Source organism: Phacochoerus africanus, chromosome 8 (assembly GCF_016906955.1).
Source record: "Phacochoerus africanus isolate WHEZ1 chromosome 8, ROS_Pafr_v1, whole genome shotgun sequence".
In the NCBI taxonomy this organism is placed as follows: domain Eukaryota; kingdom Metazoa; phylum Chordata; class Mammalia; order Artiodactyla; family Suidae; genus Phacochoerus; species Phacochoerus africanus.
Genome location: NC_062551.1, coordinates 11,417,788 through 11,441,430, shown reverse-complemented (window position 1 = coordinate 11,441,430; position 23,643 = coordinate 11,417,788). Strand labels below are relative to the sequence as shown.

At 39.5% G+C, this 23,643-nt stretch overlaps 1 protein-coding gene across 6 annotated transcripts in view; it reads left to right on the top strand.

The window, feature by feature from the left end:
* Window positions 1-23,643, top strand: part of CNTNAP4 (contactin associated protein family member 4) — a 278,641-nt gene that overhangs the window by 36,776 nt on the left and 218,222 nt on the right. The window lies entirely within an intron of this gene.

Genomic DNA, 23,643 nt, shown 5'->3' with positions numbered 1-23,643 from the left:
TGTTTTTATTTTCTTCAGGTAAATACCTAGAAGTGAAGTTGCTGGACTTTATGGTCATTGTATTTTTTATCTTTGGATGAACCTCCGTACTGTTTTCCGTAGCAACTGCACTAATCATTTGTCCCTCCAACAGTGCACCAGGGTTCCTTTTGCTGTACATCCTCACCAACACTTGTTTTTTCTTGTCTTTCGGATGACAGCCATTCTGACAGGTGTGAGGTATATCTCACTGTGGTTTTGATTTGCGTGTCCCTGATGCTGAGTGATGTTGCTGATGTTTTCAAGTGACTATTGGACATCTATATGTATCCCTTGGAAAAGATGTCTTTTCAGGTCCACTGCCCATTTTTTAATTGAACTGTTTATTTTTTATGATATTGAGCTGTATGAGTCCTTTATAAATTTCGGATGTTAAACCCTGTTTGAAGATGTCATTTGCAAATATCTTCTCCCATTTAGTAGACTGCCTCTTTATTTTGTTGATGGTTTTCTTCACTGTAGATTTTTAGTTCGATTACGTCTCATTTGTTTTTATTTTATTTTTTATTTTTATGTTTTTGTCTTTTAAGGGAGGCACGTGCAGCGTATGGAAGTTCCCAGGCTAGCAGTTTAATTGGAGCTGCAGCTGACAGCCTATACCACAGCCACAGCAACGCAGGATCCGATCCGTGTCTGCTACTTATACCTCATTTCACAGCAACCCTTGATCCTTAACCCACTGAATAGGGCCAGGGATTGAATCTGCATCCCCATGGGTTCATTACCCATCCCTCAGATGGGTTCATTACCAATGATCGCAATGGGAACTCCTCATTTGTTTATTTATTCTTGCCTGAGAAGATAGATCCAAAAATACATTGCTAAGATCAATGTCAAACATACTGCTCATGTTTTCTTCTAGAAGCTTTATAGTTTCAGATCTTACACTTAAGTCTTTAATCCATTTTGAGTTTATTTTTGCATATGGTATGAGAAGAAGTCCATTTTGATTATTTTGCATGTAGTGACCAGTTTTTCCAGCACCATTCATTGAATAAACTGTGTTTCCTCCCTTGTACATTCTTGTCTCCTTTTTTATAGGTTAATTGACCATGTAAGTGTGGGTTTATTTTTGGGCTCTCTATTCTGTTCCAGATCTCTGTGTCTGTTTTTGTGACAGTACCAAACTCTTTGAATTAGCTTCATAGTATAGTTTGAAACTGGGGAATGTGATACCTCCTGCTTTATTCTTCTTTCTCAGGATTGCTTTGGCTATTTGGGGTCTTTTGTGATTCTGTTCAAATTTTAGGATTATTTGCTCTAGTTCTGGGGAAAATGCCTTTGGTATTTTGATAGGGTTTGCACTGAATCTAGATTGCCTTAGGTAGTTTGGACATTTTAACAGTATTAACTTTTCTAATCCATGAGCATAGTATCCTTCCTTTTGTATCTGTCGTTTTCAGTTTCTTTCATCAACGTCTTATAGTTTTCAGAGTACAGGTCTTTCAACTCCTTGGTTAGATTTATTCCTAGCGGTTTTATTCTTTTTGATGTAATTGTAGAAGGGGTTTTCATAATTTCTCTTTCTGATAGGTCATTATTAGTGTATAGAAAAGCAACCAATTTCTGTTTATTAATTTTGTATCCTACAACTTTACCAAATTCATCTGTTAGCTCTAATAGATTTTTGGTGGACTGTTTAGGATTTTCTGTATAGAGTATCATGTCATCTGCAAACAGTGAGTTTTACCTCTTCCTTTTGAATTCGGATTCTTGTTATTTTTTCCTTATCTAACTATTGTGGCTAGGACTTCCAAAACTATGCTGAATAAAAGTGGGTGAGAGTGGGCATCCTTGATGCCTGATTTTCTGATCTCAGGAAATTCAGTTTTTTATTGTGGAGTATGATGTCAGCTTTGTCATCATGTCATTGTCATGGCTATGATGTCATTTATAGCCTTTATTATGTTGAGGTATGTTCCCTCTATACTCAATGTGTAAAAGTTTTTTTTTAAAATCATAAATGGATATTGAATTTTGTTAAGAGCTTTTTCTGTGTCTACTGAGATGATATGATTTTTATTCCTCATTTTGTTAATGTGGTTTCTCACATTGATCGATTTGCAGATATTGAGCTATCTTTGCATCCCTGGGATAAATCCCACTTGGTCATGATATATGATCCTTTTTAATGAGTTGTTGAATGCTTCCTGCTAATATATTGTGATTTTTACATCCATCTTATCTGATGCTATTAGCCTGCAATTTTGTGTGTGTGTGTGTGTGTGTGTGTGTGTGTGTGTGTGTGTGTGTGTGTGTGTGTGTGTGTGTGTGTGTGTGTGTGGTGTCCTGGTTTTGGTATCAGGGTAATATTAGCTTTTTGGAGTGAGTTTGAAAACATTCCTTCCTATTCAGTTTATTGGGGAATGGTTTGAAAAGGATAGGTGTTAACTCTCCTTAGGCTACACCCATAGCAGGCAGAAATTCCTAGGCCAAGGATTGAACCTGCACCAACCACAGCAGCAACCAGCAACCTGAGCTGCTGCAGTGACAATACCAGATACTTAACCTGCTGAGCCACATGGGAACTTTTGTTGGGGGTTTTTTGATTATTGATTCAATTTCATCACCAGTAATTGGTCTGTTTAGATTTTCTATTTCATCTTAATGCATTCTTAAAGATGGTGTGTTTCTAGAAATTAATCCATTTTTTTCTAGTTTATCCTCTTGTTGGTGTGTAATGGTTTGTGTTAATCTCTTATGATCCTTTGTATTTTTGTGGTGTTGGTTGTAACTTTTCCTCTTTCATTTCTGATTTTATTTGGATCCTCTTTCTTTTTTTCTTAATGAGTCTGGCAAGAGGTTTATCAATTTCGTTTATCTTTTCCAAAAAACAAGTTTTTTTGTTTCATAGATGTTTTCTTTTTGTTTCTTTCTTTTTGCTCTCTATTGTAAATTTTTGTTCTGCTCTTTATTATTTTCTTCTGCTGTCTTTGGGCTTTGGTTTTTCTGCTTCATTTATGTGTGAGTTTAGATTTTTTATTTGATATTTTTTCTTGCATCCTGAGGTAGGCCTATGGATTGCTATAGATTTTGGAATATTGTATTTCCATTTTTGTTTGTCTCAAGGTATTTTTTGATTTCCTCTTTGATTTCTTTAATGAGCCATTGGTTATTTGGTAGATATTATTTCAATTCTGTGTCTATGTTTTTTTCTAGTTTTTTTTTCCTTTTAGTTAATTTCTAGTCCCATACTGATATGATCAGTAAAGACGATTGATATTGCCATTTTTCATAAATTTACTGAGACCTTTTTTTGTGGCCTAACTTGTGAGCTATCAGGGAGAATGTTCTATGTGCACTTGAAAATTATGTGTATTCTGCTACTTTTGGATGAAATGTTCTCTATATATCTCTTAATCCATCTGGTCCAATATGTCATTTAAGGTCAATGTTTTCCTATTGATTTTTTAAAGATTTTTATTTTTTCTATTATAGTTGATTTAAAGTGTTCAATTTCTACTGTCCAGCAAAGTGACCCAGTCATACATACGTGCATATATATATATATGTAGTTTGTCTCCCATTATCCACCATCATGCTCCATCACAAGTGACTAGATATATAGTTCCCTGTGGTCTACAGCAGGATCTCACTGCTTATCCTCTCCAAATGCCATAGTTTGCATCTATTAACCCCAAACTCCCAGTCCATCCCATTCCCTCCCCCTCCCTCTTGGCAACCACACGTCTGTTCTCCAAGTCCATGAATTTCTTTTCTGTGGAAAGGTTAATTTGTGCCGTATTTTAGATTCCATATATAAATAATATCACATGGTATTTGTGTTTTCTCTTTCTGACTTACTTCACTTAGTATGAGAATCTGTAGTTCCATCCATGTTGCTTCAAATGGCATTATTTTGTTCTTTTTAATGGTGGAGTAGTATTCTATTGTGTCTGTATATCACATCTTCTTAATGCATTCATCTGTTGATGGACATTTAGGTTATTGCCATGTCTTGGCTATTGTGAATAGCACTGCAGTGAATATACAGGTGCGTGTATATTTTCAATGAGTTTTGCCTGGATATATGCCTGGGAGTGGGATTGCTGGTTCATTTGGTAGTTCTGTATTTAGTTTTCTGAGGTAACTTCTTATTGTTTTCCGTAGTGGTTTTACCAGTTGACATTCCTACCAACAGGGAGGGTAGGAGGGTTCCCTTTTCTCCACACCCTCTCCAGCACTTATTATTTGTTGACTTGTTAATGATGGCCATTCTGACTGGTGTGAGGTGGTACTTCATGGTAGTTTTGATTTACATTTCTCTAATAATTAGTGATTTTGAGGATTTTTTCATGTGTCTGTTGACCATCTGTATATCTTCTTTGGGGAAATATCTATTTAGGTCTTTTGCCCATTTTTCAATTGAGTTGTTGGTTTTTTTTGTTTTTTTTTTTTGTTTGTTTGTTTGTTTTTTGCTGTTGAGTTGTATAAGTTGTTTGTATATTTTAGAGATTAAATCCTTGTCAGTTGCATTGTTTGAAACTGTTTTCTCCCATTCTGTATGTTGTCTTTTTTTTTATGGTTTTCAACTTGGTTTATTTTTGCTTTTATTTCTGTTGCCTTGGGAGACTGACCTAAGAAAACATTTGTATGGATGATGTCAGAGAATATTTTGCCTGTGTTCTCTTCTCGGAGTTTATGGTGTCTTGTCTTATGTTTAAATCTTTAAGCCATTTTGAGTTTATTTTTGTGCATAGTGTGAGGGTGTGTTCCAGTTTCGTTGATTTACATGCAGCTGTTCAGTTTTCTCAGCACCACTTGCTAAAAAGACTTTTTCCCATTTTATATTCTTGTGTCCTTTGTTGAAGATTAATTGACCGTAGGTGTCTGGGTTTATTTCTGGGTTCTCTCTTCTGTTCCATTAGTCTGTACATCTGTTTTGGTACCAGTACCACACTGTCTTGATTACCATAGCTTTGTAATATTGCTTGAGGTCTGGGAGAGTTATGCCTCCTGCTTGGTTTTTGTTCCTCAGGATTGCTTTGGCAATTTTGGGTCTTTTATGGTTCCATATAAATGTTTGGGTTGTTTGTTCTAGTTCTGTGAAAAATGTCATGGGTAATTTGATAGGGATTGCATTGACTCTGTAGATTGCATAGGGTAGTATGGCTGTTTTTACAATATTAATTCTTCCAATCCAAGAGCATGGAATATCTTTCCATTTTTTTGAATCCTTTTTAATTTCCTTGATTAACGTATTATAGTTCTCAGCTTTTAAGTCTTTTACTTCCTTGCTCAGGTTTATTCCTAGGTATTCAGTTTTTGGGGGTGCAATTTTAAATGGTACTGTGCTTTTATATTCCTTTTCTAATATTTCATTGTTAGTATACAGAAATGCAACCAGTTTCTGAATGTTTGTCTTGTATCCTATTTTGCTGAATTTTTTGATCAGTTCAAGCAGTTTTTGTGTGGAGTCTTTAGAGTTTTCTATTTATAGCATCATGTCATCTGCACAGAATGACAATTTTACCTTTTCTTTTCAATTTGGATATCTTTTATTTCTTTTGTTTGTCTGATTGCTGTGGCTAGGACTTCCAATACTATGTTGAAGGAAAGCGGTGGGAAAGGGCATCCTTGTCTTATTCCAGGTTGTAGCAGGAAGGCTTTCAGTGCTAGCTTTTCTCCATTGAGTGTTATATTTGCTGTGGGTTTGTCATAAACACCTTTTATTATGTTAAGGTATGTTCCCTCTATGCCCTCTTCAGTAAGAGTCTTTTATCGTGAATGGATGTTGGACTTTGTCAGCTACTTTTTCTACATCTGTTGAGATGATTACATGGTTTTTGACTTTTGTTAATGTGGTATATGATGTTGATTGATTTGCATATGTTGAACCATTTTTATGAACTTGGAATGAATCCCACTTGGTCGTGGTGTATGATCTCTTTTATATGTTGTTGGATTCAATTGGCTAAAATTTTGTTGAGGATTTTTGCATCTATATTCATCAAAGATATTAGCCTATAATTTTCTTTTTTGGTAGTATCTTTGTCTGGTTTTGATATTAGGGTGATGGTTGCTTTATAGAATGCCTTTGGGAGTGTTCCTTCTTCAACCTTTTGGAAGAGTTTAGTAAGGATGGGTATAAGTTCTTCTTTGTATGTTTGGTATAATTTGCCTGTGAAGCCATATAATTTGCCTGTGAAGCCATCTGGTTCTGGACTTTTATTTGTAGGCAGTGATTTTATACATATTTTTGTTGGGTTGATCCTTTTACCATTATGTAATGTCCTTTGTCTCATTACAGTCTTTGTTTTAAAGTCTATTATGTCTGATATAATCACTGCTAACGTAGTTTTCTGTTTATTTTCACCTCCTCACTTTTAGTCTATGCATGTCTTTAGATTTGAAAGGAGTCTTTTGTAGGCAGCATATATTATATGGGTCTTTTAAAAAAATTCATTCAGCAATTGTATGTCTTTTGACTGGAATATTTAGTCCATTTACATTTAAATTAATTATTTATAGGAATGTACTTATTGTCATTTTTAAATTATTTTCTGGTTATGTTTGTAGTTCTTTGTTCTTTTCTTGTTCCCTTTCCTTATGATTTGGTGATTATCTTTAATCTTATATTTGGATTACTTTCTCTTTTGGTGTGTATTATAGGTTTTTAGTTTTTTGGTTCTCTGAGGTTCATATATAATGATTTATTATATATAGCTCTCTTTTAATTTGATTATCTCTTAAGCTTGAGCACGTTCTAACAGCCCTACATTTTTACTCCCCCACCACATTTTATGTTTTTGATATCATATTTTATTTTGTGTATCCCTGACCTACTTATTGTAGATATAGATGATTTTACTAGTTTTGTCTTTTAACTTTCCTACTAGCTATTTAAGTGGTTGATTCACTACCCTTACTATATGCTTACCTTTACCAGTGAATTTTTTTTTCTTTTATAATTTTCTTATTTCTAGCTGTGGCCCTTTCTTTTCTCCTGAGAGAAGTCCCTTTAATATTTCTTGTAAGGTCATTTTAGTGGGCTGAACTCTTTTCGCTTTTGCTTGTCTGTAAAACTCTACCTGTCCTTCAAGTCTGAATGATAGCCTTATATTCTTGGTTGTACATTTTTTCCCCTTTCATTTTCTGAATATATCACGCTCTCTCTTCTGGCCTGCAACATTTCTGCTGAAAAGTCAGCCGATAGTCTTACAGGACTTCCCTTCTACATAGTTGCTTTTCTCTTGCTGCTTTTAGGATTCTCATTTTAATTTTTAATTTCCCCATTTTCATTATAATGTGTCTTGGTGAGAACCTCTGGGTTCCTGTTATTTGGGACTCTGCTCTACCTGGGATGTCTATTTCCTTCCTCAGGTTAGGGAAGTTTTTGGCTCTTATTTTTTCAAAAAATTCTGTGTTATATTCTCTCTCTCTCTTCTTCATCTAGGGCCCCTGTAATGAGAATGTTTTTATGCTTGCTGTTGTCTCAGAGGTCCCTTAATTATCTTTGTTTAAGAAAGGTATTTTTCTTCCCATTCAGATTGGTTGATTTCCACTACTCTCTCTTCCAGATCACTGATCCGTTCTTCTGTATCATCTAATTTACTATCGATCCCCTCTAGTATATTTTTTATTTCAGTTATTTTATTCTTTAGCTCTGTTTTTTTAAAAAATTTTGTGGCTCTTTTTTGGTGTTCTTACTCTGTGCATATCCATTCTCCCAAAATTGATGCACATCTTTATGATCATTGTCTGGAATGTCTTTGTGTGCTATTTAGGGCTGCACCCATGGCATATGGAAGTTCCCAGGCTGAGGGTTGAACAGGAGCCACAGCTGCTGGCCACAGCCACAGCCACAGCAACACCAGATCTGAGCCATGTTTGTGACCTACACCGCAGGTCATGGCAATGCCAGATTTTAAACCACTGAGCAAGGCCAGGGATTGAACCTGCATCCTCATGGATATTAGTTGGGTTTGTTACCGCTGAGCCACAATGGGAACTCCATTATCTTGAATTCTTTATTGGTTAGATTACTTATCTCTGTTTCATTTCTTTTTCTGAGGATATTGTCTTGTTCTTTCATTTGGAACAGATTTCTCTCTCCTCATTTTGCCTAATTCTCTGCAATTATTCTTTTATACTACATGAGTGTGTTACATCTCTTGATCTTGTAGAAGTGGGCTTCCATAGGAGATGTCCTGTGGGGCCAATGGCACTCTCCCCTCTAGTATCAGAGCTAGATACTCCAGGGGTGTCCCCTGGGTGGGCTGCAGGCACCCTTCTGTAGTAGCAGGGCCCACTGCTCTGGGTGAGTTGACAGGTAGGGCTGGCCCCAGACCTGGCTACTGCTGTGGCCCCTGTGGTGGGTATTGTCGGCTCCTGATAGGCTAGAGGGAGGATTCCAGAATGGCACTTGACAGGGATGGTGACAGCTCAGTCAAAGGCAATTCCAGAAATGGCCGTGGCCAGTGTCTCAGTGTCCAAGGGAGTTTCAGCTGCCTCCTGCCTCTTCTCAGAGGCTCTCCAAGGGCATTAGGTAGGTCTGACTCAGGTGCCTTTCAAACTACTGCCTCTGCCCTAGGACTTGGAGTATGTGAGATTTTGTACACATCCTTTAAGAGTGGACTGTCTGTTTTCTGTTGCTCTCCAGCTCTTGCAAACATATGCTCTGCTGGTTTTCAAAGCTTGACCTTCTGGACCTCATCTTCCCTGTGCAGGGCCCCCAGTCTGGGACCCAATGTGGGACTTGGACACCTTGTCCTTTGGGAGAACCTGTTTGGCTGTGATTTCTCTCCTGTTTGTGGTCACTGATCCTGGGCCATGGGTCCTGACTAGACTGCATCTTTCTCCCTTCTACCTAACTGTGACTTTTTCTTTATATCTTTAGTTGTGGAAAATATTTTTGCTTGTCCTGAGGTCCTTCTCATAGATCGTTGCTCTGTGAGTCCTTGTAACTGTGGTGTTTGTATGGAAGGAAGTGAGGTCAGGGCCTTCCTACTCTCCCATCTTGATCCTAAAATACGCTTTTCTACAATGCTATCCAGTCGTTGTGTATAAAGTAGTCATGAAAATTTAATTGGCCCTCTATTTCAAGATAAGGGAGCTTGCAAGAAGTGATTTTAACAGTTGGTAGTTACTTAAAAATACTTATCCCTCGGTTTATTTAATTCTCAATGTGGATGTCATGATTTTCTCTCCTATCGAGGAGTGGAAAGTTCATATGCTTTCATGCTCCTTTAGGGATACTCAGTTCATGGTGTTGACTCTCTGTTAGGTAGGTTGTGTTTGATTGTTCGAGTATGTTTAAAGGAAAGTGCAGATAATTAAAGGGCAACTTGCTGTGGAAATAAGAGAATTTCAAAACTCTGTGCACTTGAAGACAGAGTTTTGTTGTTATCCCTTTCTATAATATGCTACAGCAAAACCCATCTGCTCTTGCATCCTATGGAAAGAGGATTGGTGATACGAACAAAGAAAACATTTTTAACAGCCATAAAAAAGGACACCGATGTCATACATTATTAAAACCATGACTCATTCTTTTATCATTCCCTTCTCACACGCCATATGTCAACCTCTTCTTCTAATTTTACTCACTGATCTTATCCTTGGTGCTGTTGTTTAATGTTTGAGTACACTGAGCTTTGGACATAACAGGTAAAGCGTGTGCGTGCGTGTGTGTGTGTGTGCATGTGTGTGCATGTGCGTGTGTTTTGCCCTTGGGCACATGCTGTAATATCTAACCCTGTAGCATGAGTTTAAGTTTATTTAAAATTTTCACCTGATATTATTTGATACCGTTATCTACATGTATTTCTTTTTTGAATTGGGTATAATTGCCATAACTTTGTGAGTTTCTTCGTGTGAGAGTATCACTGGAAAGTAGTAATTGAGATCCTTGTATCAAATGGGGAATTTGGAGGGCTTTGAATATATTTGTGTAGATAATGCTTGTCTGTTGCTTTTATTTGTCTTATAGTGAAAGTTATTGTCATATTGCACTATCTCTTCCTATTTTCAGTTCTGAATCCCTTACCACAGGCAAGTGGGCTTTCCTAGGCCCTTTTGGGGTCAAGTCCAGATCCTGCACCAGGGGTCCTCCCCATAGGAAAGCTGTCATCACAACACTGATCTTAGAAGGAAGTTTCTATCCTGTAGTTCTTTGTAAAGGAGAGCAGAATTCATGGAGTTCTCCTGTACAGCTTTGTCACCAAAGCAGCTTGAGTCACTGCTGTGGTACAGGTTCAGTACCTGGCCTGGAAACTTTTGCATGCCATGAATGTAGCCAAAAAAAAAAAGCAGAATTTAACATTTACCACCATTCCAATTGAGTAATAAAAGCTTTCATAGGATTTGGCCCATGAAAAGAGATACAAAATTTAATGTAACTATTTATCTTTATTTTATTTGTTGAAGTTCAATAAATCACAGACTATCTACATGAAAGTTATTAATTGGATCAAATCGTATTTTTCACTAATTTATATACTCATCAAGAGTCTCCATCAGTAGGATTCATTTTCATTCTTAATTCATTTCTTTGGCTCTTAGCGAAACACAGTATTAAACTTCATGAATCTCATTTGCATGTTAATGAAACAGAGAAACAAAACAGGATCATTTTAATTATCTTTTGCTGGTTGTCAACCTACTTGATTACATTTTTTTTCTTTTTTCTTTGTTTTTTCTTTTTTTTTCCTATTAATTACATGAAGTGTTCCCAAAAGAATGTCAGATTTTGAGTGATTTACCAGAAGCTATATATATTGTACTAGTATAGCAACATTCCTTGTGGTATTTAAATCACAAGGAAGGGTAGTCAGTTAAGTCCCCAGGTCGTGTATAAACTCAATCATCAATTAGAGATCCTAGTATCCTGGAAACATAGATAAGGTGACCTCTTTGCTGTGGAATCTGGAAAACTTAGAACCAAGAACAGACAAGCAAGAAATGAGGAATTAAATTCAACAACCACTGCTTTCCATCTATGATATAACATGCCTCAGGTAACACTGTGATAATGACTAGGCCCTGTACTGGGGAAAGACGATCAGGAAAAAGATGAGTGTTAACGTAATTATTCTATTTCTACCAGTCGGGGAGAAGAAAAATTTACTTTTTTGGTATAGTAAATACATTTTGCCACTTAATTCCACTGTGGGTTGAAATGTGTCCTCTAAAAGGATGTGTTCATGTCTTAACCCTAATACCTATGAATGTGGCCTTATTTAGACCTAAAGTCTGTGCAGATGTGATCATGTCACAATAAGGCCATGTTGGATTCAGGTGGGCTCCAAATAAGGCTGATAAGGAAAATGAGATTAGGAGACAGAGGGACAGAGAAGAGACAGAGCCAGGAAGGCCAGGTGAAGACAGAAGCAGGAATTCAAGTAAAGTAGCTACCATCCATGGACTTCCAAGTTTTGCTGGCAACTACCAGAAGCTGGGAAGAAACAAGGAAGGATTCTTATCCAGATCTTTTAGAGAATGTGCGACTGGTGACTCTTTGATTTTAGACTTTTGGGCTTCAGCATAGTGAGGGAATATGTTTCTGTTATTTTAAGCTACCTAGTGTGGGATACTTTGTTACAGCCAATAGGAAACTAAAACAGATTTTGGTATTAAAAGTGTAGTGCTACTGAAACAAATAGTTTAAAATATGGGAGTGGCTTTGGAATTGGGTAATGGCAGAAGCTGGAAGAATTTTCCTGTACATGATAGAAAATTCTAGATTGCCTTGAAGTGACTGTTGGTGGAAAGGTGCCAGATAAGGTGCCTCCGGAAAGGTCTCTGAAAGAGAAGATTTTTTTTTTTTTTTTTAGTTCAAGGGGGTTTTATTTTCCTATTTCATGTTATAGACTTTTTCCTTAATTGTTATTTCCCCAACACATTTTTTTTCCCTACTGTACAGCATGGTGACCCAGTTACACATCTATGTATACATTCTTTTTTCCCACATTATCAGGCTCCATCATAAGTGACCCTACATAGTTCCCAGTGCTACACAGCAAGATCTCATTCTTAATCCATTTCAAAAGCAATAGTTTGCATCCGTTAACCCCAAGCTCCCAATCCATCCCACTCCCTTCTCCTCACCCCGGGCAACCGCAAGTCTATTCTGCAAGTCCATGATTTTCTTTGCTGTGGAAAGGTTCCTTTGTGCCATATATTAGATTCCAGATATAAGTGATATCATATGGCATTTGTCTTTCTCTTTCTGACTTACTTCACTCCGTATGAGAGTCTCCAGTTCCATCCATGTTGTTGCAAATGGCATTATGTCATTCTTTTTTTGTGGCTTATATACCACATCTTCCTAATCCAGTCATCTGTCGATGGACATTTAGGTTATTTCCATGTCTTGGCTATTGTGAATAGTGCTGCAATGAACATGCGGGTGCATGTGTCTTTTTCAAGGAAAGCTTTGTCTGGATTTATGCCCAGGAGTGGGATTGCTGGGTCATATGGTAGTTCTATGTATAGATTTCTAAGGTACCTCCATACTGTTCTCCATAATGGTTGTACCAGCTTACATTTCTACGAACAGTGCAGGAGGGTTCCCTTTTCTCCACACCCCCTCCAGCATTTGTTATTTGTGGACTTATTAATGATGGCCATTCTGAGTGGTGTGAGGTGGTATCTTGTGGTAGTTTTGATTTGCATTTCTCTAATAATCAGGGATGCTGAACATTTTTTTAAGGAAATTTCCTTCTTTATTTTATTTATTTATTTATTTATTTATTTATTTATTTATTTATTTATTTATTTTTATTTTGCCACTGTACAGCAAGGGGGTCGGGTTATCCTTACATGTATACATTACAATTACATTTTTTCCCCCACCCTTTCTTCTGTTGCAACATGAGTATCTAGACAAAGTTCTCAATGCTATTCAGCAGGATCTCCTCGGGAACTTGGGCTTATCAGACACAACTTAGAATAGATTTACAAGGAGATCCTGAACATTTTTTCATGTGTTTTTTGGCCATCTGTATATCTTCCTTGGAGAAATGTCTATTCAGGTCTTTTGCCCATGTTTCAATTGGGATGTTGGTTATTTTGCTGTTGAGTTGTATGACTTCTTCGTATATTTTAGAGATTAAGCCCTTGTCAGCTGCATCATTTGAAAGTATTTTCTCCCATTCTGTAAGTTGTCTTTTTGTTTTCTTTTTGGTTTCCTTTGCTGTGCAAAAGCTTGTCAGTTTGATTAGGTGCAATTGGTTTATCCAATTTTTTAATTGATGTAAATAGTTAGGAATTTAAACCTTTGCCACATTCGCATTTTACAAATACGTTCTTCCTAACTTCTGTTCCTTTCCTTTGTTATTCATGATAAAAACTCTTACCAAAGTGAGTAGAGGGAACAAAACATACTAAAAGCCATTTATGACAAACCCACAGCAAATGTAATACTCAATGGAGAAAAGCTGAAAGCCTTCCCACTAAAATATGGAACAAGACAGGGATACCCACTCTCACCACTGCTATTCAACATAGTATTGGAAGTCCTAGCCACAGCAATCAGACAAACAAAAGAAATAAAAGACATCCAAATAGGAAGAGAAGAGATAAAACTGTCACTGTATGCAGATGACAGGATACTATACATAGAAAATCCCAAAGACTCAACTCACGAACTACTTGAACTGATCAACAAATTCAGCAAAGTAGCAGGATATAAGATTAACATTCAGAAATCAGTCACATTTCTGTGTACTAACAATGAAACTTTAGAAAAGAAATACAGGGAGTTCCCGTCGTGGCACAGTGGTTAACGAATCCGACTAGGAACCATGAGGTTGCGGGTTCGGTCCCTGCCCTTGCTCAGTGGGTTAACGATCCGGCATTGCCGTGAGCTGTGGTGTAGGTTGCAGACGCGGCTCGGATCCTGCGTTGCTGTGGCTCTGGCGTAGGCCGGTGGCTACAGCTCTGATTCGACCCCTGGCCTGGGAACCTCCATATGCCGTGGGAGCGGCCCAAGAAATAGCAAAAAGACAAAAAAAAAAAAAAAAGAAATAGCAACAACAACAACAACAAAAAAGAAAAAAAAAAGAAATACAAAAACAAAATACCTTTTAAAATTGCACCCCCAAAAAATCAAATATGTGAGAATACACCTGACCAAGGAGGCAAAGGACCTTATGCTAAGAAATATAAAACATTAATCAAGGAATTTAAAAATGTAAAGAAATGGGGGAGTTCCTGTCGTGGCGCAGTGGTTGATGAATCCGACTAGGAACCATGAGGTTGCGGGTTCGGTCCCTGCCCTTGCTCAGTGGGTTAACGATCCGGCGTTGCCGTGAGCTGTGGTGTAGGTCGCAGACGCGGCTCGGATCCTGCGTGGCTGTGGCTCTGGCGTAGGCCGGTGGCTCCAGCTCCGATTCGACCCCTAGCCTGGGAACCTCCATATGCCTCGGAAGCGGCCCAAAGAAATGGCAAAAAGACAAAAAAAAAAAAAAAAAGTAAAGAAATGGAAAGATATTCCATGCTCCTGGATTGGAAAAATTAATATTGTAAAAATGCCCATATTACCCAAAGCAATCTGCAGAGTCATTGCAATCCCTATCAAATTACCCAAGACATTTTTCCCAGAACTAGAGCAAACAATCCAAAAGTTTATATGGAACCACAAAAGACCCAAAATTGCCAAAGCAATCCTGAGGAACAAAAACCAAGCAGGAGGCATAACTCTCCCAGACCTCAAGCAATATTACAGAGCCACAGTCATCAAGACAGTGTGGTACTGGTACCAAAACAAACATACAGACCAAAGAAACAGAATAGAGAATGCAGAAATAACCCCAGACACCTATGGTCAATTAATCTTTGACAAAGGAGGCAAGAACATAACATGTGAAAAAGACAGTCTATTCAGCAAGAATTTCTGGGAAACCTGGACAGCTACATGCAGATCAATGAAACTAGAACACACCCTCACACCATGCACCAAAATAAACTCAAAATGGCTGAAAGACCTAAATATAAGAAGATGCCATCAAACTCCTGGAAAAGAACATGGGCAAACATTCTCTGACATCATCCTTAGGTCAGTATCCCAAAGCAGCAGAAATAAAAGCAAAAATAGACTTTTTTTATATATAATGATTTTTATTTTTTTCCATTATAGCTAGTTTATGGTGTTCTGTCAATTTTCTACTGAGGTACCTTTGAAAACTATACATAGAACTACCATATGACCCAGCAATCCCACTCTTGGGCATTGCAGCACTATTCACAATAGCCAAGACATGGAAACAACCCACATGTCCATGGACAGATGATTGGATTAGGAAGATGTTGTATATATACCCAATGGAATACTACTTAGTCATAAAAAAGAATGTAATAATGCCATTTGCAGCAACATGGATGGAACTAGAGACTCTCATACTGATTGAGGCAAGTCATAAAGAAAAAGAAGATAGTCATATTATGAGACACTAGAGGGAAAGCAATCCTGGTTTTAAAGTAGTGAGAGAGTTGGTGATTTGTATTTTGGTGTTGGGTAGAAAGTAGAATTTGTAGGTGGTGAACTTGATATTTACCTCAAAATGTTTCCAAGCAACATATGGAAGATGGGGCCCTGGTTTCTCCCTGAAGCTTTATCATAAAACACAAGAGCAAAGGAATAAATGGAAGAAGGAGCTGTTTGGTAAAAAAAGGAAACAGAATTTGATGAACTGGAAAATTTTCAGCCTATCCATAGTACAAAAAATGCTCCAGAGAGAACATCAAGGATATGGCTGGGCAAATTTTGCTGAAGAGAGGAGAAGTGTGACTCATGGATCCAGTCAGTCATCTCAGCTGAACCCTGGGATATGGATGGGGTTATCTAGAAAGATCTGCAGAGGGCATGCTTCTGTCAATTGCACAGGAGTTTTTGAGAATTTTATTCTAGCAGAAATGCTGCTCGCCTAGCCTGAAAAAGATGGAAGCTAGGGCCAGCAAGGTCTCCATGGGTCCAGATTCTGGGGCCACTGGGGCCTCTGCAGGCCCAGAGGGCAGAACATAAAGCCACAGAGGATTCTTTCTGGGCTGTGAAACCTAAAGGAATTTACCCTGCTGTGTTTCAGACTTACTTTGGACCCATAGCCCCTTTATTCCTTCCAATTTCTCCCTTTTGGAGCAGGAATGTCTATCCTAGGACTGTCTCATTCGTGTGTTTTGAAAGCAGATAATTTGTTTTCCATGGATGGAGGGGAATGTTTCCTCAGATCATGCACAGACTCTCACCTGTATCTAATTTGGGTGGTTGAGAAGATAAGATTTTTGACTGCTTGTGGGTTGACTGTATTTGGATGAGATTTGAACTTAGTGTTGATGCTAGAATGGGCTAAAACTTTGGGGAATATTGGGATGGGGCGAGTGTATTTTGCGGGTTGGTAAGACATGAATTTTGAGAGAGTAGAGGGTAGACTTCTGTGAGTTGTGTCTCCCTAAATGATATATTTGAGACCCCAAACACAGTACCTGAGACAGTGACCTTGTTTAGATCTAGGGTCTTTGTGGACATAATCAAGATAAAGTCACAACAGACTAAAGTGAGTCCTAAGAGGGGAAAGAGATGCATGAAGACACAGAGCCAGAGGAGCCAGAGGAAGTCCATGTGGAGATGAAGCAGAACTTGGAACAATGCAGCAACAAACCAAGTATTGCCAGCAAACCCCAGGGGAAGGATTCTTCTCTAAAGCCTACAGAGGGAGAATGGCCCTGGCAGCACCTCACTTTTGGACCTGTAACCTCCAAAACTGTGAGGGAGTAAATTCTGTTCTTTCAGGCTGTGCAGTTAGTGATACTTCGTGATAGCAGCCCTGGGAAGCTAGTGCAAGGGCCGTCCAGTCAGTGACTTCTCTTTGGTATTCCTTTTGCACTGGGAAGATGCATCTCAATTTGAACCTGATATTTCATAGCTCAGAGATGTGTGATCCAACTTTAACTGGACACCATGCACACAGGCAAAAACCAGTCGCTGCTAATACTGGCTCTGTAGTGGAATTAAACTTTTCTGCCCTCGTGTGATAGTCCCATTGTTGAGGTTTCAGTGTAGTTTGAATTATAATCGGCACCTTAAGTTTTTGCTGTTATTAATATAGGGATCAAACAGGCTCTGATGTGCCATTTGATGGTCCATGTGTGTTCTTAGGACAGACTGGAAAGAAGCAGGTATGTAGAGCTGTTCCCAAAGTTGCAGTATAGGCCAAATGAGTGTTTTTTTATTTTCATGTACTTGAGAAACCTTGGAAATGGGTTATTGCAAATGATAGGATTATATAAAGCATTAAATACAGTGATTATATGCAGCAAAAAATGAAACATTTGCAAGTATGAATGTAAACTTGTATATGTGCCTATGTTTAATTATGTAGCAGGTTGCTTCCATAAGTAACAAATACTGTTTCCTCTCATGAATTCCATAAGATCAAAAAAAGTGCTAAAAATAGAATATTTGGGGAGTTCCCGCTGTGGCACAGTGGAAATGAAAATAGCTACTATTCATGGGGATGCGGGTTCAATCACTGGCCTGGCTCAGTGGGTCGGGGATCCAGCATTGCCATGAGCTGTGGTGTAGATTGCAAACATGGCTCAGATCTGGCATTGCTGTGAGCTGTGGTGCAGGCTAATAGTTGTAGCTCCGATTCAACCCCTAGCCTGGAACCTCCATATGCCTCCATATGCTTCTCTAAAAAAGTAGAATATTTGTATTTTCCCATTGTCTATTTTATTTACCCACAGCTAAGTATTTCTACTCTGCATTCTTGTAAAGCAATGCTTTCCTCATGCCTATAGAGTTTGCTGTTAAAATCAAGCATCTGTCTGGAGAGATATTAGAATATTTAGTGAATATTTAGACCTCTAAATATTTAGAATATTTAGACCTCTCATTCCTGGACGTACTTCTAGCGAGAAGAGTTAAAATATTTTATGCAGAATTATTTGGCGACTCTTACAGCCCTAAATCATTGTGATTGTTTGCATACAACAATTATGCTTAAATTAAAATCCCAAAGGTAAATCCCTAAGGCGCCTGGTGTACATCAGTGCTTAAGAGGACAGATGAGGTATATGTTTCCTGCTGTTACGCATACTGCATAAAATCATTTATAATTATCCCATTTTAAAATAATAACATTAAGGAATTCCCTGGCAGCTCAGGGGGTTTAGGATCCTGCATTGTCACTGCTGTGGCTCAGGACACTGCTATAGTGTGGCTTTGATCCCTGGCCCAGGAACTTCTGCATGTCGCAGGCCTGGCCAAAAAGTTAAAAAATAAAAATAAAATGATAACATTAATATGTTCAATAACCAATGCTGTACAGCAGAAATTGATAGAACATTGTAAAATCAACTAGAATAATAATAATAATAAAAGTACCATACCTGCTTTATGAGGAAAAGAATAAGGGATGAATTTTGTCTTGAACTGAAACACCTCAAGCCTCAGGAAAGGAGAGCCTCATTGGCAAAGGGGGTGTGGGTCTCCACCGTGCCCCATGGCCCCCAGGGCCAGAAGTGGGGTGGGTGAGGCTCGCAGACTGCGGAGTATGTGGAATTTCCTGCCCTGGGGATGACCCGTTCTTATAGAGGTTGTTGGAGAAAAAAAGATGCTGGCAACTTATCTGCCTCTGTATCGGCTGCTTCCCCAACACACCCGGGATGTGATGTGCCTGCGTAAGCCCTCGACACCCAGGTAATTACCTGCATGACAAGGATCCCACACCCACGGGCTGAGTCAGGCTGTATGTACACGCTTCACATGAGCTCTGCCCGATTTTTCTGTCTTGCTCTAATTCATCTCCCTGATTCGGAGACGTACAGTTCCTAACGCGGGGAAGAGGCGCTCAGACCTGACAAAATCCTTGCGTGAACAAAGCCCTGAGGGATGCCCCTGCAGGCACAGGACGCCAGCCTCCTCAGCACACGTGAACCTCGGCTCACCTCTGCTTCTCCCCTTTCCACTCTCCCCAGAGAATCGTGACGTTTTAGGGGAAGAGCGAGCACTTGCTGTTAGACATATGCGGGACCGAGGCACACCATTCTCGGGTTGAAGATGCTGCAGCTTCTTATTCCATTCGAGACAAAGAGATATTTAACCTGCATGCTTTTATCTCTCGTTTTCTACTGGAAGACGAGGGTGAATACTGAAATGGTCTTGGCTTTATGGAAAAGGATCAAAGCACTGCAGTGTGGCCACAAGAAATACAAGAGCACAGTCCCAAGAGCATGTTACACAGTTTCCGAGTGTGTGCTGCCAATTAACCCCGCTTTAGCAAACCTCCCAGGACCAAATATATACATTCGTTTTTATGCGTAGGTAATCTCAGCAAATTCAGGCTCCCGCTTAACTCTGGTAGAAGAGTTGATTTAATCATGATTAATTATAGAGCAAAGCAGGGTCCAAGAATTATATTTCTTTTTTCTTTTCTTTCTTTCTTTTTTTTTTTTTTTTTTTTTTTTTAGGGCTGCACCTGTGGCATTTGGAGGTTCCCAGGCTACGGATCAAATCGGAGCTGTAGTTGCTGGCCTGTACCCCTGTACCACAGCCACAGCCACGCAGAATCTGAGCCCTTGTCTGCAGCCTACACCACAGCTCACGGCAACCCGGATCCTTAATGCCCTGAGCAAGGCCAGGGATGGAACCTGCGTCCTCATGGATGCTAGTCAGATTTGTTAACCCCTGAGCCATGACAGGAACTCCAAAGTATTATATTTCATATATTCATTACCAGCTTGAAGTAAAAATGAAATGTTTTCTCTCTTAATCAAAGTCTGTGTACTAGGATTATCTGGTGGTTTTACTTACAATATGTTTACGTTTTTAGCGATTTGAAATGGCCTTATGAAGTGAAAAAAAAAAACAAACCAATGTGTATTTTGATAAAGGTTTGGAAAATGCAGTTCCAGATCAGTTTAAGAGTCAGTGGTGTGTCCTGCATGCTTGGAGATTATATGTTGTGTCCTGGCCTTGAGAAGGTGAAATAAGGGGGAGTGAAGACTTGAGTCTTTTTATTAAAGCCTAGAGGAGTTTGCTGTCACTTCTGGGATAATAAAGAATCGCTTTGATTCTTCTGTCCATTCATTTGATTTGACACCAGAGATGACGGTCCATCTGACCGCTTGGAACTTTGGATGCAGCTCTTCCTTCCGGTTCCCCTTCCCAAGGACACGTCCCACCCTCTTCGGATCTCTCACCAGTGTCTTGGCACGCCCTCAATCTTACCCTCCATCTTCCTCATCTTGCTTCCTTCTGCACTAAATCAGTCTGCCGGTGCAATCCCAGTGCATGTGCCACGGAGCCAATCCTGAGTGGTTTAGAGTGATCAGAAATGCTGCTTTCAGAATCACAAAACCTAGCTTATAACACTCAGTTGTGGTGGCCTTGGGGAAATGACATTTCCCCTCCTTTCTGCCTTCCTTATAAAAGTGTGGGGTTGAATCTGAGAAACTCTTAAGTTCTATGACAATGCACTCTTTTGATTTGTAAGAGTCTATAGGCGCTGCCTCTTTTCCTTTTAACTCACGCTAAAAATGGAAATTTTCAAAGCGTGTGAGTGAGTGACGATGATGGCTTTTCAGTAAGAAGGTAAGGAGAGAATCTTGAGGCTGCCTGTCCTTCTAAATCCCCTCTAACGACAAGACACAGAATGCTCCTGTCTTAGCAAATGTCTTCATTTGTTATGAAATATAGGAATTCAGGTTATAAATATGATTCTGTGGGCATTGATCTAGGGACTCCCATGTGGTCATTTAACACATGTTCATAAAATTAAAAATTACATGGTTAATGCATTCATGCAAAAATTACATCATTAATGCAGAACTTTGCATTTCCTTGTGTATATCTGATTTTGTTCACTGTGTCGAGTTGGGCACTTCTGCACGTGGGTACGGTGAGGACAAACAGTGAGTGAGCCATCAGGTGGTGTCTTGGGTGGAGTTCTCCCAAAAGCATACCCTGCACCAGCGATTCAAGTGCCAGTGGTTTATTAGGGGACGACTCCCAGGAGCAAACCATGAGGGGCTGTAGGAAGCAGGATTCAGAAGGGGAGGAAAGCAGTTTCCATTGAAGGCCCCCACACAGCCTGGTCTCCCAGGAAACGCCGTCCCTCCTCATGGCAAAGGAACTCAGTCTGGCAAGGTGGCTGTATGATTAATTTAGAAAAGCTGGTGGCTTAGTCCAGCAGCTCGGGCTGCTCTCGTAAAATACAGCAAACTCAGTGGCTTGAACAACAGAACATTCGCATGGTTCTGGAGGCTGGAAAGTCTGAGATCCGGGTTGTCAGCAGATGTGGTTCCTGATGAAAGCGGGGCGAGCTCACAGCAGCTGCCTCCCCGCCGTGTGCTTGCATGGCCTTTGCTTGGTGCGGGCGTGCGGGGAGGGAAAGAAAACACTCTCTGCCTTCCTCTCAGGATAAGGGCACTAATCCTATCACAGGGTCTCACTCTCAAGATCTCAACTGAACCGCACTACCTCCTAAAGGTCCCAGATGCCATCACATTGGAGATTATGGCTTCGACAGGTAAATTTTGAGGGGCGGAGGGGCCACTCAGCCCATACCAGTTAACTCCATTTCTGTAAACTAGGAAACCAACTAGAAAGTGTTAACAGCTTGAAGATAGCTGAGATAAACCCAGAGAGGCAGGCCTTCAGGGGCGAAGATCCTGGAGAGAAAGGAAATACCATCTAGTGAGCCTGACATTTTCTGTGCCAAGTAACAGTGCTTCAAAATAGACAAAAAAGGACAGAAATCATAGGAGAAATCGACATGACAAAATGAAACACGGAAGAGTAGTGAGGGGTTTTTAATCTCTCTCTCTCTGTAGCTGATTGAAGAAGTAACGGGAAAGAAAAGGTTAGTGGAAATAAAGATTTTAAATAGCATAGTTAACACATTTGACAAAATATATATGTAATTTATATTTGCATGATGGGTAGCCTATATACAACTCTGCCTTTAACAACTGCAGGATATGCATTCTCGTCCAGGAAACCTACACTGTTTGCTTAAACTTAGGCTGGGCCATAAAAATTGTTGCATCGAATCTCAAAGGATTTAGACCTTGCAAAGTAAAGGCCCTGGGTACAGTTGAATTAAGCTAGAGATCAATAAAAAAATACTTGAAAACCCCAAAAAGGTGTGAATTTAATTAATATGCTTGTCAAAAAGGAATCTCAATGGAAATTAGGGGACATTTCACCTCGGTGATAACAAAATACTGTCGGTCAAAATTATGAGATGCAGCTTAGATCAAATTGATACCCTTAATTGAACATATGACAAAAGAAGGGAGGTTATATATTAATGACCCATCCACTGCCTACTCTTTCACTTTCTCAAGAAATTAGAACCCCAAATTCAGGAAAAGGAAAGGGAAGAGAAACCTGTTAATGAATGACATAGAAAACATGCAGTATAGACAGTCAGCAAGACAAAAACTTAAGAAAAGGATCTTTTCACAAACTTCCTGCTAATCATTGAAAAAATATTTGGAAAAAAATATTTGAAAAACACAACCTAAAACAAATGTACCCAAGAAATAAAACAGAAAATTTGACTATTCCTCTGTCAGGTAAAGACAGTGAATGAGTAATTCACAAACCCCAAACCACAGGCTAATGTGAATTCACATGTGAATTCTCCCAAATGCTTATAAGGAAGCTCTAACTCTAATTTCACACATTGTTTTTCAGAGGACAGAAAAAAGTCAAAATGCTCCCCAAATCATTCTATGAGGCCAGCATAACCTTGAAACCACATCCCGTCAAGGACAAACAAGGAAGGAAAATTAGAAACCAGTCTCTCTCCTGAATATAAATGTGCAATACTCTAAACAACGTATTAGCATGCATGTGCGAAGGGACTCAGGCTCGGCTGCAGCATGAAAAGGCGCCGCTCTTGGCTGGGGTGCACATGCGCTCTGAAAGCATGGAGGTTGCAGGACCAGAGAAACAGTGAAAGCAGATCTGGAGCTTTCTTGTCGGATCCATGCATATGTATCTTAAGCATCTTACCTGGGAGAGGATGGAACACAAGTGTGACGATAGCTAGCAACAGAAAACCCTCTGCTTTGTATTCACTCACGCTAGAGAGTGTGAGTGGATTTTTTATGGTATAGATGCGTTGTCCATTCCGTGCCTCCTAGGGGACTCTCACATCTTCTCAGCCCCACCTCTTTCTCCAGCTGAACTTCAAAGACCAAGTTCAACTCCCCACAGGTATAACAGGTCTCATTTGGGGCAGTATCACTTCCCTGTCGCCTCCTGTCCTGTGGTGGCTCCCCTGATGCTGGGGGATGAACTTCTCCCAGGGAATCCACTGGGGACCATATACTCTGATGCTGGGATAAAGGGGCTGTTGCCTGCCTGTGAGGCTAATCCTTGACGGACTGAGGTTGATAAGAAATTTTGCCCCTTTGTCCTCAGGGTGGAAAGTTCTGAGATGCCCAAGGCCGCTTAGAGATGTTAAACTTGTCATTTTATTCCTATGGTGTTTTCCTGGTTTTATCTGCGTTCTCCTGTATCTCCTTGAACTCCCTTGAGATGATTATTTTGAATTCTTTGTTAGGCCACTCATTTCTTTGGGGTCGGTTGGTGGAGGTTAATTGGTGTCCTTTGGTGGTTTCATGTCTGCCTGATCTGTCGTGATCTGTGTA